Genomic DNA, 20,000 nt, shown 5'->3' with positions numbered 1-20,000 from the left:
ATATATATATTTTTTTTTTTTTTTTTTACGTCAGGAAACTCACCTCACATTTTCAAAAATTTCTGTATTATTCCCCTCCAACAGTTCTCCTCCCAATCTCTCAGTTTATTTTATGACTCAAGGCAAACTTATGTCCCTTAACAAAAAATCCTGGAAGGCTAGCCTATGCTGAAATACAGACGTATACTAAAACGTATGGCATTATAAATTGTGGGAATGGATTCTTCAAGAGTTACAGCACCCTAAGAGTGATATACTTTTCAAAAACTAAGTCTATTGAAATGTTGAGAGTTTCAGATTTGCCAGTAACTTTTCCATAGACCTAAAAAGATTCTTTGAGTTTGTAAAACATCAACTAGTCTTCACTACATTAAGATGTAATGGGTTTGGGGCAAGTGTGATAAAATGGTTTTAGAGTTATTAGGCAAGACCATATTTTTCACGTTACCTCTGGTAAAAAGTATTCAAAAACTAGCTACTGCATCTAACAAGGATCAATTTTAGGTCCTATATTGTGTGCTTTATTCATAAACAAAATATCAAAGAATTATCCTATGTTGCATATTATGCTAGCCTGATAACAACTTGCTTTTCAGGCAGATAACTCCCCTTGCCCCACCCACACACACATACAGACATAGAATCACAACATACATAACAGCCTTTAGAGCGATGTTAATTACATTTAGAACTGGTAATGTTTAAAAGTCTCAAGGCAAATTCAAGCAAAATAGTCACAGTGCCACTGAGACCCCACACACATTGATGAACACCAAACTAAATTAAATAACGGATCCACTAGACATTATAATTTTCCAAGCTGAGCAGCATAAATATGTAAGTATTTGGTTTGAAACATCCCTATTGAGCCATCATTCGAAAAAGTGCACAGAGACATGAAATGGTGCTACGTACCAGCCAGCCTACTTTCTACAAATGCAAGAAAAGTCATACACATTAGTGTCTGAAACAAAATGAAGATATGTTATTTGTGTCATAACTGTCTGGTTACACCATAATATTAAACTCCTTTAAACTGCTATTTATAAAATCTGTTAATTTGTTTTTCTCTCTCTGTGAGGTAAGGAAACACCGCAATCTCAATTTGAACAAAGACAACCAGTTCCCATTAAAAGCCAGGGCTACAATTTCGTTCAGTACTGAATCACAATGACTTTCTTCTTCTTGCAAATAAACTGAATAAAACTACTATTACAACTACCTTGAGACATGTAAATACCAAGGTCTGCACTAATAAAACTCGGATTAAGCCAGGCAGGTGGAGAAGGTGCTTTCTGTAAGATAATTCATACATATAAACATTTCAAGCATGGGCATTAATGCCCTTCTAGCCTGGCAGTATACCAAAACAGTTGTTCCCATAATGTGTCCACACAGCACTGTTCTTAACAATATGTAAACTAGTACTTGCGTTAATGTAATTTAGTAGTCTATTCCATGAATCAGCTGTTCTCTCAGAGAACCAATTAGTGTACTTCTAATTCCTGTATAATCTTCTATGTAGCATAAATAATTCCTGCTACCTGGAATGTGCTGCCGTAATCTATTAAGTCTGAACTGAGCTATGCTTTATTTTAGAAAAAGGAAAATAACTGTGCACCTCCAAAGCATGTATAAATGCAAAGGCTTTAAATATTATGGTCCTGACTATATTACATTTTGTGTTTTACTCTCCTCCTAACATCTTACGTTGTAGGTCTATAAATCTAACACAAACACAACAAAGGTATTAATTTTGTCTTTTCATAGCTTTGTCTCTAAAGAAAAAAGAAAACTAATTTTACACTTTTGATTTTAATTTGAATTGTATTACATAACACTCTCATTAACATATCTGATTACAGCAGACCCCCCTTACCTGACCTCTCTTTAACCAGCCATCAAATTTCTACCGTAGCACTAGCAAAAGATAACAGAGAAGAGCAGCAACACGTCCGCCTTCTCTGGCCTAAATAATGACAGACATTTGAATTTTAAACTTCATATTCATTAGAAAAATGCATACCAACACAAATCCTGTTATTCTAGTGGATTTATAACCTATAAATGCTATTTTGTATGCTTTTACTGATTAGAGAGCCATTCGTTTATCCAGCTTAAGGTCCAGTCCCACTGAGACCGGATAAGAGGGAGTCTACTGTACCTGTTTTCTGGGGCTCAAGTAAATTTATTCCTAATTAATATTGTAGTATTATATATTAAATAAGTACAGAGTCTAAATATTTTTAGAGAATGGGCAAACTGTACATCAGCACCCTGACTGGAGAACGAACGTTCTCTAGCAGGGTATTAATATACAATTAATGCCTGCTGAAAAATGAGTCTGCCACTTCATGGGAGCATATCAAGTTGCCGGGGAGCTTGGACTGAAAAAAAAAACTAATGTTCACCATTATTTTATGCTTGCTAAGCAGCACTTTTGCTGTTTAGCGAGTGTAAAATAAATAAATAAATAAATAAAATTAAGTGTATGTGTGCATATGAGTGTGTTTATGTTTCTGTCTGCATGTGTGAGTGAATGTGTATATGAAAGCAGAGGAGACCATGTGAGAGAGAGAGATCTTGTGTGAGTGAATGTGTATACGAAAGGAGACGAGACTGTGTATGAGAGAGAGAGAGAATGGGCTCTCGGTAAAATTGTGTTTTACTTACTAATTTTTTTTAAGTACTATATTATTTTTTTATACATTTTTGATGTAAAATGCTTCTTCCAACACCATTAACATATACTACAGAAAGTTTGAAACATTAGGGGGCGGAACTATTTTACATCATAAATATATATCAAAAATAATATAGAACTTAAAAAAAATAAGTAAACTACAACGATTTTACAGAGACCCCATTCTCTAAGCACAATAATGCCCTCCAGGGTGTATGTTAATGTGTAATTAACACCCTTCCAGGGCAGTAGAGGCCCTCTGCATGTGACATCGGACCTCATAACACCCTGGGTGGCATTAATTACACATACACACACCCTGTTGGGCATTATTGCTTACATATTTGATTTTGATCGTAAATCAGTGTCTATATATGCACCTGACTCACAACTGTATATATACTTTAACTGTGCTAATGTACCCATGTTGTGTTATTATTGCCCCCTAAATATCATTTATATATTGCTATTGATATGTGAGTTATTTTTGCCTTGGACCAGCTTTGTAGCCGAAAGGGGTCCCTAGAAAAGCCCACTTATCAGGATAAATGCATAAATTAGTGAGACGGTGAGATCAACTCCCCCTGCCAATGGATGACAGATTAAACAGAGGTCCAGTGCCAGATCCAATCTATCCAAGTTTATGGTAGCTCAAGTGAAGACAAAAGATTTTACAGAGCATACTGAAACAAGAGTAGTTTTTTTTAAGGAGTAGTCAAAAACATAGAACACATATAATACAATATAATACAGAAAAATAAAGCAACAGAAGAATTCCCCAACCTACTGTATCCACTTAAGATACCAGTGCAAATGATTTTCAGACCCTGAAACAATAGCAGTTGAAGACCACACCTTCTTATACACTATTGAAGTGCATAATTCATGACATACTCTCTGTATTATACACATGGTTTTGGTATCATTTTTCAGAAGACAACATAAATCACAATAACCATACTGGATAATATCAGTAATAATACTATTTAAACACGGAACGCAAAAAGCATTTTCCAAGACAGACCAAATGTTACATATTCAAAGAAAAGTGAAAAAAGCATGGCACCATATTTCCTCAACATGCAATACAACATGCATTTATGGGTAGAAAGGGTGACAACAGTACTTTCGTGATAACTGTTTATGTTACATCCATCTCTTAACATGGAGTTTGCCATGTGCCAGTCTTAAAAAAATATTTAATATTTTACACCTATCATTTGCCAACCAGACTCAAAATAATATTGATCAAAAATCTTAAGCCTCACCTCAGGCTTTGTCCCTACCAAATGGCGCACTGCTACAGTCATCCCTCTCCACAAAGGAGGAGCGAGTACAGACTCTTTGAACTGTCACCCCATTAGCCTGACGAGTGTGATATGCAAAGCTATGGAATGCATCACCATGGACCTAATAAACAAGGATATAGGGAATCTCCAAACTTTGGATCCCACACAGTTTGGTTTTGTAAAGGGTAGATCATGCCTGCTGAACTTGGTCGATTTCTTTGAGTCATTCACCAGAGCTGTGAATGAAGGCAAGGTGGTTCATACAGCCTACCTTGATCTGGCCAAGGCCTTTGACACCATTCCATACTCAGGAATCATAGAAAAACTCACTAAGCTAGACATCAATCTCTATATCACTAGGTGGGTTGCAAACTGGCTCACAGATAGAACCCACAGTGTGAAAGTAGCTCACTCCAAATCAGACTGCTGACCAGCCATGAGTGGAGTCCCACAGGGATTGGTCCTGGGTCCTCCTGTTTGGTATCTACTTCCCTGAAGTCCAGGCCAACACAAAGGGACTCTGGCAGACAAAGTTTGCTGATGATTGCAAGTTGGGTGCTATTATTAACTCCCTAAGTGATGTTGACATCCTACAGAAAGGTCTCACTGAGACCAATGACTGGTGTCAGAACCATGGTCTTAAGCTCAATGCCAAGAAATGTGTCATCATTCCCTTTGGGAAAAATCCAGTTCCCATGAATTACCACATCGATGGTAGTCCACTGAACACAGAAGGCGTTACAAGAGATCTGGGAACACAGGTTGACAGCAACCTCTCTTTTGACCACCACATTGCCACTGTGGTCAGAAAGTCCTTCTATGTGGCACATCTCATTACTAAGGGTTTTGCATCCAGGAAGAAAGAGGTCATTGCCCCATTTGGCATGTACCTCACTAAACACCTGCAACAACTGAAGAGGCTGCAAAACTAACTCACAAAGAGGATCCTATGCCTTAAACATTTGTCCTATATGGACAGAATGAAAAAAACTCCAACTATTCTCTGTCTCATATCGCCTACTTAGAGGTGATCTCTGCTAGACTTACAAAGCCATGTATGACCCAGCTTTGTTAGAAATGCTACAGCTAAAGAAATCCCAATCCCTCCACACCACACGCTCCAGAGACCTCAACCTCATTACCACAATCAACAGAACATGCTGGAGGGACAGGTTCATAACCCAGAGACTGCCCATGCTATGGAATAGACTTCCCATACATGTCAAGCAGAGCACCTCACTGGCCTCTTCAAAAGAAATGTTGATGAGTGGATGGGAAATAGAAAATTCACCCCAGGGATCACTCCAGTGGCTTTACTCAACAGACACACTGGGAACTAAGGTCGGGTTGCACGATGCTAGGGTAATCCTATGGGCTAGGCTTGCAAAGGCTCCAGGGCTATTAGCCTAGTACACACCTATGAAATCTTAATATATAATCTATTTAAATTTGTATTTAACTACCTTGTCATGAAGCTCATACATTTCACCAAAATCACTATTTGAGAATAGCCTCAACATTTCCTCACTTATCAAGAAAACAGTGATACTCGCAATTAAAATCAGCTAGAGAATACTGGGATGTTATCAAATAGCCATGCTGTGTTGTGTGGATCTGCTATATGCTAGTATCTAGTTGCAGGATTGCTCTTTACCAGATTTTATTTACCAAAATCTGAAAAGGCCTTTTTATTTCTGTTGTGCATATGAAAGTAGAATACATAGAAGTCTTTGATTTGGAAAAATGTAGCACCTTCAGAAAGTACCTGTGCACCATAGCTCATTGCTAACCTCCTGACACATGGACATGGTCCTGGTCATGCACAGCATGCAGCAGGCAGCAGACATGCACATGAAGGAGTGCTTGTGGTACATATGAAGTTCAAAGCAGCATGCATTGCATTCAAGGACCAGAGCAACACGCATTACATGCAGTAAGCCAGCTCATAGCAGGAGGGCATGGTAATAGTATTGTTCATTCCGGTATTCTTCAATAAAAACTATTGAACTGAAACCACCTAATCAAAAATGGCATTTCCAAATTCTTATTGCAGAAAAGAAAAAGAAGTTCTGCTGTGGGGTATGAAGACCCCCCCAGTATCTGCTATGCAAGTAAAGACCTCCAACACCTACATTTACAAATAACCATCTCTGGCATTCCAGCATCTCAGGAAAAAGGATGCAGTAATCTCATCCAAGTAATGATTCCACAGGCCAGGCTCAATGAATTTTAATGAAAAAAAAAATAGTCTAGGAAAAACTATTTAATTTTTGGGGGAGGAGGTTCATAGATACACAGACAGAAAATCCCAGATTATACTGCATCTAAAAAAATCACGATTTCATATAATGTGAGAGAAAATGGAAGTGGAGAGCACAGCCACAATGGAAGTGGGTGGTCATTGCCAAAAATAATGATTAAAAAATTCAGCAGTGAAGCTTTCCACACAATCTTTATTTTAACCATTTGCATTGCAGTGTCCTGAGTACAATGGTATAAGAGTTTCAGTTTTATGGGAAGACTGAGAATCTCATTGATGGTTTAGAGCTATTGAAATCATAATAATCCTTTAAATAAAAACTACAAATGCTAAGCAGAAATAACATCTCAATGAAAACAACATCCCACCCTCCTGAAAGGAGGTTTGAGGTGTTTCTTAATGTCTAACTTCACATGAATTACAGAAACTGCCAGCAACATTGTCTTCAATAAATATTTGCTGAAAATAACTTGTAAAAGAAATACAAACTGCCTTGTTTCTCAGTGCCAATGACTTTCAATAAAAGGGTATTTAAGGACAGTCATTATGCAGTTTAAAAATAGAAAGACTAAATATGTGGGCTTCTTAAATTATTAATGTCACAGCTGTTGTCCCACTTGCTCTTATTGCCTTCTCTTGCTTTAGGCACCGAAGCAGGGTCAAACTGTTGGATGCGTAAAGTTCCTCATTTTCAAGGAGATAATCAGAAAGAAGGCTGTTATTCAACTGACTTTTATTTTTGAAACTATCTTTAAATAATGTAACAGCTGACACATAACACTTACATTCACTTTTGAACAGTTACTTGGTGACAGGAAAAGTTAGTTGGGTCATCTTACCATTGCCTTTAAAAGATACAATACTAGCTAGCTAGAGGCCTTCTTTATCCTATTCACATTAAGGAGTGAGCAGCAGCCTATCACAGCACTCCATGGGCATAAGACAGTGACAGCCCTGAAGTGAACAACAGTCACAGCACACGCATACACACATACACATACACACACACACACACACACACACACACACACACACACACAGTTTTGAATGGAACATCAGTCAGTCACAGCACGCGTACACACACACACACACACACACACACACACACACACACACAGATACAGACAAACACAAACATATACACACACACATATATACAGATACAAACACACACACACACACACACACACACATATACAGATAAAAACACACACACGCACGCACATACAAAGATACAAACACACATGCACACACACACAGACGCACACACATTTACACACATATGTACACACATATGCAAACGTACACACACACACACACACACACACACGCACATACAAAGATAAGTACACACACACACACACACACACACACACACACACACACACACACACACACACTCACACACACACACACACACACACACACACACACACACACACACACACACTGTCAGACAGAAATGCTAACTACGGCACCACTGTGCTCCCAGTTCCTTTAGTAATTTTTCTGAACTTATTTAACATTTTCAAAGAGTTGATTAATTGAAGAAGTTACTGTTGTGTTCAGATACTGTCCTAAATCAGACAGTTTTTATTCAAGGTTCCCTTAATGGTATATGCTATACAGATTTCATTTTTTATAAACTTGCTATAGAATGGGTGATATTATATCAACATGCTGAACGTAGATCAGAATATTATGATGACAGACGATAGGGTATGTATTGTACATGTGTTTCCTTTATAAATGGCTGTCATATTAATTGAGAATCTTATAATAGTTCATTATCATAAATATCAGGACTTAAGCACAGCCTGTCTTACAGTGAAATACATAGAAAGGAAAAATGCAAATTGTAAATAACTTTGGATACTTAACTGCAACATTATGTAACTGCCTGTGATATTATTAATAAAAACTACTACTTCAGACTAGACAGAAAGTTGAACTTAGTGCTAATTATTTCAAATGTGCTGCATGATATTTTAAATGCACTCTGTTGTACAGCAATGCTTTTTATAATAACCAAAACCTGTTAATGTTACATAAAACAAACAGTAGGCTTCCAGTAGGGGTTGTGACCTAACCTTCAAGATGGTGGCACGATATTCAATAACTCTGCTGTCAGAATTCCATTCTGTGAAGAAAATCAAGGAGTTTTTAAAGTCGTACATATTCATCCATGGAAAAGAAGGAGGATGTAGATGTAGAGATTTTCAAGGAATCTTCACAGATTCATACACTTATCATTCTTTTTTAAAAAGCTTCTAGCTGTGTAAAGAGATGTGACCAAAAAGAGAAAATCTTCACATACCCAGCAGCATTGAATAAATGAAGTAAAGTCTAATTCAATCAAACTAAAAAGAGACAAGGAAATCTTCAAAGAACAACTTAAAGGCTTAGAAACTAAGCTGGCAAATGGCATGAAGAAATTTTATTAAACAGAATGATAAAATTGATGGTCCTACAAATAGATTTAGAGGGCAGAACATAAAATCAAATAAATGAAGTAAACTCTGAGTCAATCAAATTTAAAAGCACAAGGAAATCTTGAAAGAATAATTTAAAGGCAAATAAATTGAAAATGGCAAATGACATGAAGAAATTTTTAAACAGAATGATAAAAATTGATATAAACTGATATTCCTAAGAATAGATCTGGAGGGCACAATATAACAGTGCATTAAAATCATTCTGGATGTGTTACATTTGACTAAGGAGCTTAAAAGTGGATATGACAGAATAACCAGACTGTGAAGAAAGTCAAATGGAAGAAAGCAGGGTCTAATTCAAGTGCTTGCATGTGGTTAGCTTGTTACTGCCTTTTGTTCAAAACAGCAAGTGCTCCACCTTATATTAGCCTGATTTTAGTAAATTACATGGCTCTATTCCAACTTGATCCTAGTAAATTACACAGCCTTCCCAGAACCCTAAGTCTAACATTAAAACTCCCAGCCACACATTATTATAATCTGAAATCTTGCTTACCTACTCTAAAACTCCCTCTCAGTCCCTAAACCTAAATCCTCCTTAATCCAAAACCTTGATCCTTAACTTTAAAACTCCCTCACACTTCCTAAATCTAAATTCCCATCTTACTCCCTAGAACTAAATTCACTGATTACATCCTAAAGCTAAATCTCCTGATCTCTCTCTCTCTCTCTCTAAATCTACATTCCTCAATCCTTTCCTACTCATACACTCCAACCCCATACCTAATTCCTAAATTGCTCCTTCATTCTACATTTCCTGATCACACCCCAATCATAATTTCCCCTCCAGCTTCCTAAACCTGTTCCTAAACCTTATTCTCTAGCTCTAGGCCTAAATCCCATGATCACCCCTAAACCAGCAGTCCCACTCACTCTCTCTCTCGCCAATTACATTACTCAGACTTGTTCGTTGTCCTGTTTGAACAGCAGCTGGCAGTTCCCCACTCTCATCCCATGGCTGTTGCATCTTGCCTGAGCACATAGGTTCAAGTATGAGAGGTAGCCTGTGAGAGCTGACAGATGAATTCCTATCTAAGGGTCTGTGGTTTGTGAGCAGTCAAGATATGATAGATGTAATAAATCAAGAAAGTGCTCAGATGAATTCCAATACTGCCGAATTCATACCTGGATAAAAATCACTGGCAAATATAAGCAGGAAAAAGGGGAATACGGTAGAAGAATTTTGCAATCAATCTGATGACTTCTTTAAAGAAATAATTCAGGAATCACAACAACTTTATCCATATAGGAGTGAATTAAATAAATGTGGAATATAAACCTCATTTATATATCTTGTTCTTTTAAATGCAACTTGGTGGAGTTAGAAATTTTCTTTAAAGAAGAACCAAAATGTCAAGGTCATTATAACAAACTATCTTCAAGGCAGTAATACATCATAAGAAAATAAGCTAAGATGTCAGAAACACAAGTTATATATACAGAATGGAAAGAAAGCAGAATACAGAGAAAACTCAGATCCTTATCACTGTCAGCTTGCTGGAAAAAGAATGAAGCAGGATTATAAACAAAGTATAACATGGATAACGGGAAGAAATTACCCTCTCCAGTATCACCTAAGGACTTAAAATTACTTTATTAATATAGGGAAAAGAAAGTCTGGTGCATTGTCAGAGATATGAATCCGGGCACCAGTAAGAAAGTAGTAAAATTCATGGTATGATGATTTTTTTACAAGACCAGAGGATTTTGATGAGTGTTGCTGGGCAGCAGATTGCTTGACAAAACTGAGTACTACTTATGAGGAAAGAAGGAAAAAAGATGATTATAACTGAGACAAGACTATAAATACTCAGGATTCACTTGAAATAGTGTATCTCTATACAAAAGTAAGAAGTTGTCAATTCATATATGATTAAAGCAAATATTTGCCATTGCTTTTGTGCACGATATATTGTTCTCTCAGAAAAAAAAATACTCCAGATTTGTTAATTTTGTTATGTCTTTGATCCTTTAATAAAAGGGGGAGGTGTGTGTGTATGTGTGTGTGTTTAGAAAATTGAATCTTGTTTCTAGCTATTTTGTTTAGTCTATTTTAAATTTTCAAATAAAACATTAATCTTTAGACTAATCTTATGATTTTTTCTGATTTGCAGGTGCATGATTTAAAAGTAACATAAAACTGCTCTGGTGTCTGCAAAAGTTTATTTATTTTTATTTTGCTTTTGTTTACCACAATTGTCTGACTAGGTTTAATAAAAAAAAAAAAAAACTTTTCAGTGGAGGTTCGGGAAGAAAATCTCCAACATATAAACAGTTTTAAAAAGACATTCAATAATATAAATTTCCATATATTAAGTAAAATACATTAACAATTACATATTTAATTAGACTATGTTTGAATGAAATAAAGGTAACTATTACGTATAAAACATACATATGCATTAGTGCATGTTGAACATTGAGCATTTGAAGAGCTGGATTCATAGGTTTATCAAATATATAACAGATCACATGATTAGTGCTTAGAAATTCAAAGAAATTGAGATGAGGGAAATGAGCTAGGTAGGGCAGAAAATGTCAATATTGTAGTTAAGAGGTGGAGTATAAAGCAGGCTCATAGATACATGTGGCTATCATATGTTTTATATTAGGTGTACAGAGGATGGACGTGAACAATGTCACATAAATGTGTATCAGGGCGGTGGTGCAGCGGTTAGCGTTGTCGCCTCACAGCAAGAGGTTCTCCCGTTTGATTCTCCGCTGGAGTGCCTTCTGTGTGGAGTCTGCATGTCCTACCTGCGGTCAAGTGACGCCTAAAGATATCCAGGTAGGTGCGTGCATGAATGGATGTGCTTTCTTTGAAGGTTGGGTGTCGGGCTGGCAACTCGGCACTGTAAAAATCCACTGCCAATCATTAGCGGACCGGAGTTCCGCTGTGGTGACCCCTAACTGGGAAAAGCCAAAAGACATACATTCAGGTATTGGTGAAGAAGACTGGTTGTGGGGCATGGGATTTTAAATGAACAAAAACAGTTTGATGATATAGTAAGCTGCAGATAACAGTGTATTTATCCTGGAGATATACAACAGCAGATCCATTTGTTAGATAGGTGAAGGTTTAGATGTGTTTTACATGAGTTTGCATTCTGAATGCATTTCACTGGTAGTGGGACAAGGTTCCATAGTTTAGCTACACTATTTGAATATAGATAGTGTCACCTGAAGTATTATATGATTTAGTTATAGTGACTAGTGATTTTTCTCTACAGTGTAACATTCCATTGAAGGAGTAGTGTTGTATTAAGGGCTGGGAAATTTTCTGGCTTATGGAGAAGTCTGTGTATTGTAGTTAATTGAGAAACAGCTAGTTGATGCGGTAGTTCTAATAAGTTTAATTCCCTGTGGGCTAGACTGTGGTGTGTTATATGTATTTCTACAGTTTACAGCAAATTTGGCTATTTCATTATAACATAGCTCAAGTATGGACAGTGAAGAGACTTGAAATTTAGTGATGACTGGGGCAGCACTGAGAAGAGATGGCAGTAAGACAGTACAGGCTATATGTCTTCTAGCTATGTTAGTGAGGTGGGTTTTTATTTTGTATAATGTACCTAGTTTTTGATGCTTTTTTTCAACCATGTATGATGCATATTTGAAATTCAACCAGTTATCTATGATTACAGCCAGTAATTTAGTGTGGTTTATTTGCTCCATCACGGTGTTGTTGACAATACTTAATACTGTTATATTGGTAGAGATGTGATTTGGAGTAAAGAGCAGTAAGTTATTTTTTTAAAGGCACAGACAGCTTCAATTGCAGTAGAAACAACTGGGCTATAAAATAATAATGTCCAAGTGGGCTTAAGCATGCTAAAAACAGATGTAACTCCATAAGAAGTACAAAAGGGGCAATCTTGTATACATTGCTGGAGCTGAGAAGAGCACTCTTGGCAAACATCAAAAACTGAAGCAATACTGAATTATTGAATGGTCATTGCACCCTGACTCAAGAATGGGATCTATTCCTGTCATGTTATTGAAACCCAAAGCAATTGGAGGCATTAAAAAAGAACATACCACCTAATCTGTACCCCTTACTCTAACTGTACTCCTAGTCAGCCCTAAACTACAAACTCTCATTTTGAGGTTACTGGACCTCAGAGAAAGAGCAATTACTGATAGGCATTATAAAGCATGTCTTGCTGTATGTCCAGGAACCTGTGAGATCAACCACCTGTGACACAGAAGCAGACAAGAATTAACATCCTGCTCTTGAGGGAAACAAAATCGAGTGACACAAGCAATTAAAACCTGAGCTGATATGCTTGATCAACTATTACGTGAGTTTGGGCAATCCAAGCAATGACATAAACTGGTACAAATGAACTGTGGACATGGTGGCATATGGAAATTAGAGTGAGAACATCTCAGGGCCTTTAAACAAAAAGTTCCTGACCCTAAACGTATGTGTTTATGTGCTATGTGTCCCTAACCTTAAATATATGCTTATTCTATATAAAAAAAAATGTACTTATAATCATTATCTGCGGCATCCAAATTGTGTTTTCTTGTCCCCAAATTCAGGTTTTTCATTTACTTACTGAAGTATTTTATAATGGTAGTGTACAGATGTTAAAAGAGGACTTGTTGACCTCGGTAGTGAAGATCAGATAAATATATTGCCATTACAGTTCTAGCTGGTAATTCAGAAAATACCAGTTATAAAACTGTGGTACTTCCATTTCCATACTTTAAACTGGTCACAAATGGGCACACGTGCACACACACACACACACACACACACACACACACACACACATAAACACACACACACACACACACACACTCTGGCGTGCACGCAGACACACACACACACACACACACACACACACACACACACACACACACACACACACACACACACACACACACACACACACATTTCTATATCCACATGTCTTTTTCTAACTATTGATACTTATATCTAGTGCTTTACCCCCAATGTGCCTTTTAAGCATTACCAAACCGATAAACCTAGCAACATAGCAAAAGCAAACCAAGAAAATTTAAAACTGTTACTGCTCAATGCCATGAGTCTAAACAAGAAACTCCACTCCCTGCAAGCCTCACCACCCTAGAAAATGCTGACATCTGTGCAGTAACTGAGACATGGAGAGCACGCCGGCAGTGCAGATCTGCAATGCCATCCACACATTCAGACCAGCTACTGTACAGGAAGGGACAAAAGATGGATGTGTCTCAATTTACATAAAAAAAAATCTCACCTCAGGGCTGATCAACCGATATGACATGCTTGCACTTCTCCATGTCCAGATTACAAAAGGCAAATTCCCATACCATATCCTTGCAAGCTATAGATCCCCCTCTATATCCTAGGAAACCCATAACACACTTAAATGTACTGCAGACACTCCCCTTTCAACCCAACATTATATTCATGGACAACTTTAACTACCCCACTATAAGCTGGGAATCTTACATGATCACAAACATGCAGGCTCAGAGAATCCTGGACTTTGTTAACACAAACACCCTTGACCAGCAGTCCATATGTCCACTAGGAGCACTAACATCCTTGACCTGAGCCTTATAAACATGGGAGAACATTGCACCCTCCCTAGTGTAATGATGTCACTTGTCAGGTCAAACAATAAAGCTGTCCAGGACCCTAGCTAAACCTGAAATTTTTCAGAATTGTTCTAAGTTAAAGTTCCTACTATTAAGTGATACTCTGCAAAATTTCTAGCCCCCTCCCCCAACCCCTGAGAACAACGCTGCTTTTGCGGAATTGTCCACAGAAACCCTGTATATTCATGTAACTGGCTGCATAGAGACAGCTGTACCTATCCAGAATAAGCAAAGAACAAACTAAAAAAACAAGCCACCTTGGTGGAATCCCAGTATCAATAGATTGTATAAAAAATGAAGAAAACCACGGCCAAAATTACGAAGTGACAGGGCCAGCAAAGTAAAAACAACCAGTGCTGGGGGCTAATCAAGTCTAGCAAATCCAAATTTAAGACCAAAATAGCTTCCCAGGCCAAGGACAATCACAAGGCATTTTGCAGCTATGTCTGCAACCTCAAAGGTGAAAGAGAATAATCTGTTGAACTAGTTGTAAATGTAGGTACCTAAACTGATCCAGAAGATATAGAAAATCGACTGGCCAAAAAAATGTAGCTCCAGCTATATCCCCTTATCTACTCAGACACCCCTCAGGAAATACCCTTGACCATAACTCCCCCCAACCGTCACTAGGGGAAAGGGTTATCAATGCATTTTCCAAGGTGAAGCACACTGCATCTGTAGAACCTGATAATATCCCAGGATGTCTTCTTATTAGCATGAAACAAGGCCTATCAAGCCCACTAGAATCATTATTTAATCACAGCCTTCAGAAGGGCTTCTTGCTAAGCAAATGGAGGACTGCAATTGTCATATCTATTTACAAAGGTGGGCCAAACACAGACCCATAAGTCTAACTAGTTTCTTATGCAATGCACTGGAAAGAATTATCATGGAGATGATAAACAATAACAGGAAACTTTCAGACACTGGATTAAATCCAGTTTGGTTTTGTCAAGGGCAGGTGGACTTCTTAGAGGAGGTCAACAAAACAATGGATGAGGGCAAAATGGTGCATGCTGCTTAACTTGAGTTGAGCAGAGCATTTAAAAGAGTACCCCATTCAGGCATTAAATACAAATTCACAAAATTACATATAAACCCCCATGTCACCAACTGGATAGCCAGCTGGCTCACAAACAGAACCTACGAAGTTAGGATATGGGAATCTACCCCAACAAAGAGGGCAGGCACTAGAGGAGTCTCTCAAGGTTCAGTGCTGGGGCCACTCCTTTTTTTGCATTTACTTCTCTGAAGTCAAGGCCAATGTCAAGGGCTTCTGGTTATCCAAGTCTGCAGATGATTGCAAACTAGGCACAGCCATAGAATCCCCTGATGACACCAGTACCCTCCAAGTAGTCCTGACACAGACTAATACGTGGTGCCAAAGCCACGGACTAAAACTTACTGCCAAGAAATCCACAATACTATCCTTTGAGAAGAAAATACCGCATTGATAATATACCCCTAAGAGTAGACCCAGTGGTCAGGATTGGGAACACACGTAGACAGTAACCTGGTCTTTGACAATCATGTGTCTATGGTAGTAAGTAAATCATTCCACAAAAAACTTGGTATGCTCTACCGATAAAATCGTTATCTCACACCCTCCACTAAAATCACCTTCTCCTCCGCATTTCTCATCCCCTCCCTTATCTGTGGAGCCCCACTCCTAACTAACCTACAATCTTCACTCAAAACACAACTCTCCCCTTGCTATAACAAAATTGCCAAGTTTGCTACCGGCCATAAGTCCTTCACACACCACTGTTCATCTCTCCACAAACTAAAATGGTTGAAACTGACCAATCATCTTACCTATACTCAACTTACTCTTGCACACAAGCTCATTTTCAACCCTTCCCTCTGTCCCTCCCTCTCCTCTACCTTTAAAATGCATCTTCCTGATAGACTACTAAGATCTAACAAACAAAACCTAATAGAATTGTATAAACCAACTCGTCCCCCAGGAAAAAATCTCCTATCCAATGGTCTAGCTCGCCTGTGGAACTCCCTACCACCACCCATTCGCACCATCTCAAACCACCTTTCATTCAAAAAATCTCTTCACTCACATCTAATATCCCAGTGGGAATGCTCCTGCTCCCACCCCACATAATCTCCTCCCCTCTTTTTCTTTTACTCTCCTAATTCATATATCCTGCTCTCATTTGTATTAAGCTTTGGATATTGAATGCATAAAATGCACCTCTTAGTGCAACCTACCTCTTGATGTAAAGGCGTCTCAGTTATCATATTGTAATTTTCTTTTTTTTTAGATTGTAATATTTGTATATTAATCACTAGTCTGTAGTACTTGCAATGCTTTTTACTAAGCCATAGTAACTGTAATAATTTGTAACAAAATATCTTACTGTAATCTTCTGCTTGTTTTTGGAGCTTTTATCCCCAGGACTCCATTGAAAACAGGTTATTTATGGCCCAATGGACTATCCTGGTAAACCTACTGCAAATAAATAAAATAAATAAATAAATTCTATATTGTGCAACTTATAAACAAGAGTATGGCATTTAGGTTCAAGAATGTCACTATTTCACCGTGCTTGGTCCTATCAGATTAATTATTGAGTACAGTGCCCCCTTGGTACGTATCTGAACAGGCATATGCAACAACTGGAGCGTCCACAGAGGTTCATCACAAAAAGAATACATGTACTAAACAATATGTCCTATGCACATTGCTTCAAAGCCCTGTCCCTGTACTTGGTCTCCTACAGATTGCTGACAGGTGACCTATGCCTGGCCTGCAAAGCATACTCTGATCACAGTCTGATGGACTTGTTGCACATCTGCAAAACAAATAGCTTCTAGGAACCTAAACCTCAACTGCAGCATTAATAAGACATGTTGGAGAAACAAGGTATGTATCTTAGAGACTACCTCTTCTTTTGACTAGGCTTCCCCATCCAAGTGAAGTAGAGTTCCTATCTAATCCTGTTCAAGAATATGTTGGACCAGTGGATAGGGCATCAGAAATTTACCCATGGTCTGGCACCTATGACTCTAGTAGACAGAGACAGCCTAGAAATGCTTAACCACCCATGCCCAAGCCTAAATATATCCCTTAAATAGCGCTAGGGTATCAAAACTTATCAGATACAACTGGGAGTAAGACTAGGCTGAAAAAGGCCTCCCTGGGGTCTTTAGCTTATTAATCACTATGAACCTATACTTATATATCTGTAGAGTTAGATGGATAGATAGATAGATAGATAGATAGATACATAGATAGATGGATGGATAGATAGATATATAGATAGATAAAGATGTATACACAAATATATGTATAAGTGTATGATTGTGTATATGTATGTTTATATGTGTATGTGTGCATACATAGTTATGGAGAATGTAAATGCACCTTTAAATGTGTACTTAGAATGTATACTGCATTGTAGAGTGTGGTAATATTCTTCTAGCAATTAGCTAGATCACAAGGTCTTAATAGTCAATTATTGTAATTTAAATGGGAGTTTCCATGAAGGTTACATTCAAGAACTGAGTTCCTCACTTGGGGAATTATCTGAAGGAAGACCAGGAAGCATGGAGTGAGAGAAGGAGCCCAGTAGGAGCCGACTCTAACCGGTGGAATATACCTAATAAAATTCCATGCATTTTAGATCAGAAAGCTGGACCTGGGAAGAGGCCTACAGTTTTGGACTTTTCTTGTGTTGCAAAAAAGCCTGTATCCTGGAATGGCTGTGTGGACTGAACATTATTATGAGAAATTTACTAAGGTACTGTTTACTTTCTTTTGAAATTACAAAGCCAAGTGGCTACATCTATGTCCTGCCACCAGTGTCTTTTTGTGCTATGTATTCACACACACACACACACACACACACACACACACACACACACACACACACACACACACACACACACACACACACACACACACACGATTAACTGTCTTAATATTGAATATTTAAATGTATAAATGCAAAAACAACAATCTAAAATGATCAAAACACAAAGTCATGAAAAGAAGAAAAAATATACCATTTTATGCATGTAGCAAGCCCCCCCCCAAGTGCCTCTACACCCCATCATTATGTATACCACCGCTGAGATGGTACAGTGTATTGCATGCTGGTGATCACAGATAACATTATCTCCTAACAATAAAGATGCAGGCTTCACACCCAGGACTAGATACTTTCTCAAACTTAGCAGCGTCTTAATAGCCTGACTGTGAAAATCATGAGAGGAAATGAGACACATCCTTGATGCCTGTGTTCACCTTGAACTAACACCAAGAATGCAGACCCAGTTCTCACTCCTCAAATACAGAGCCATGATGACATACAACAGTGGCCTTGGAACACCATACTGTTATAGCGCTACCCCAGAACTTTGCAGAGTAAATGGTCTCATGCCTTCTCAAGGTCCATGAAATACTTATGGACAGTACTGGCAAACTCACATGACCTCTCTAATATCTGTAAAAGAACAAATTGACCGTCCATTCTATGGCTAGGATGGAATCTAAATTTGTACCCCTAAAATGGATTCCTGGCTGTCATGTAGTCTCCTTTCTACCATTGTTATCCATCTACATTTGGACATATACTTCTGTCTGCTCCCGTTTTTGAATATGGAGACCAGTCCCTCAGTTTATCAGTCCAAAAATACCAACCTCACCTTCCTTGCAATTCTAAAAAAGACGCATTAACCATAACACCCCAACAGTGTCCAGTGCCGTCAGCATTTCTGGCCACAGCTCATTCACTTTTTCAGCTTTGATACAATTAACTTTATCTGATGCAATGTTTTCATCAACAGAAGTAGATCCTGTCCCACAATTTGCATCTAGAATTATTTCTTTGAAGGAGGACATGTCCACCACTTTCAGGAATTCCTTAAATTGTTCCTTTCAGTTCCTGTAAATGTCCAAAGTTGAGGTCAGAGTTTGTTTTGCAGAAAGCAGTCTATGCAATATCCAAACTCTCCCTACTGAGTCAACAGCTATTTTTCTAGAACCTGTTTGAGGTCATCTGAAACTCATCCTCCATGACCTCACTGAACACCTCAAACACCTGATCCTTTGCTTCACTGACTACAGCTGCTGCACTTGTGGCTTTTTAGTACCTGCCTGCCAAATGTGGACTCCTCCCTAATTCTAACATTGCATGAAAGATCTCTTGCTTTAAACTAATGGCTTCATGACTCCTACTTGCCACCAGTTGGTCCCAGGGGTGGCACACTCACTTCACAAGTGAGTTTCCTTGGTCTGAAAGTCTGCCACCTCCACTATGTAATTGAGCACACTGCCAAGTGATGAAGAGTTGAAAAATCAGCATCTCTGTTGATCTGGATGTCATAAAAACATGGTCTGATATATGATGACACTACCTATGGGGCTATGGTGTCTAGCACAACTATGAACATTCAAGCATGCTTGTGTTTCAACATTATTTTTGTTATGGACAATGCATAACTAGCAATGAAGGAAAACATTTCTGTACACTACTGCAGATCAGACAAGCCATGCCTTCTGATCATATTGCTCTAACTAGCTCCATCATTTCCATACAAGCATTAATGTTTCAGAGTAGCACAAACTAGTTAATAGGTGGTACCCTGCCAAAATTAACTTACACATTCTTTAAGAAGACTGAATGCTCAAAATATCTGTTAGGTGC

This window comes from Protopterus annectens, chromosome 1.part2 (assembly GCF_019279795.1).
Source record: "Protopterus annectens isolate FY-2018-M chromosome 1.part2, PAN1.0, whole genome shotgun sequence".
Lineage (NCBI taxonomy): Eukaryota > Metazoa > Chordata > Ceratodontiformes > Protopteridae > Protopterus > Protopterus annectens.
This window is presented reverse-complemented; position numbering follows the sequence as displayed.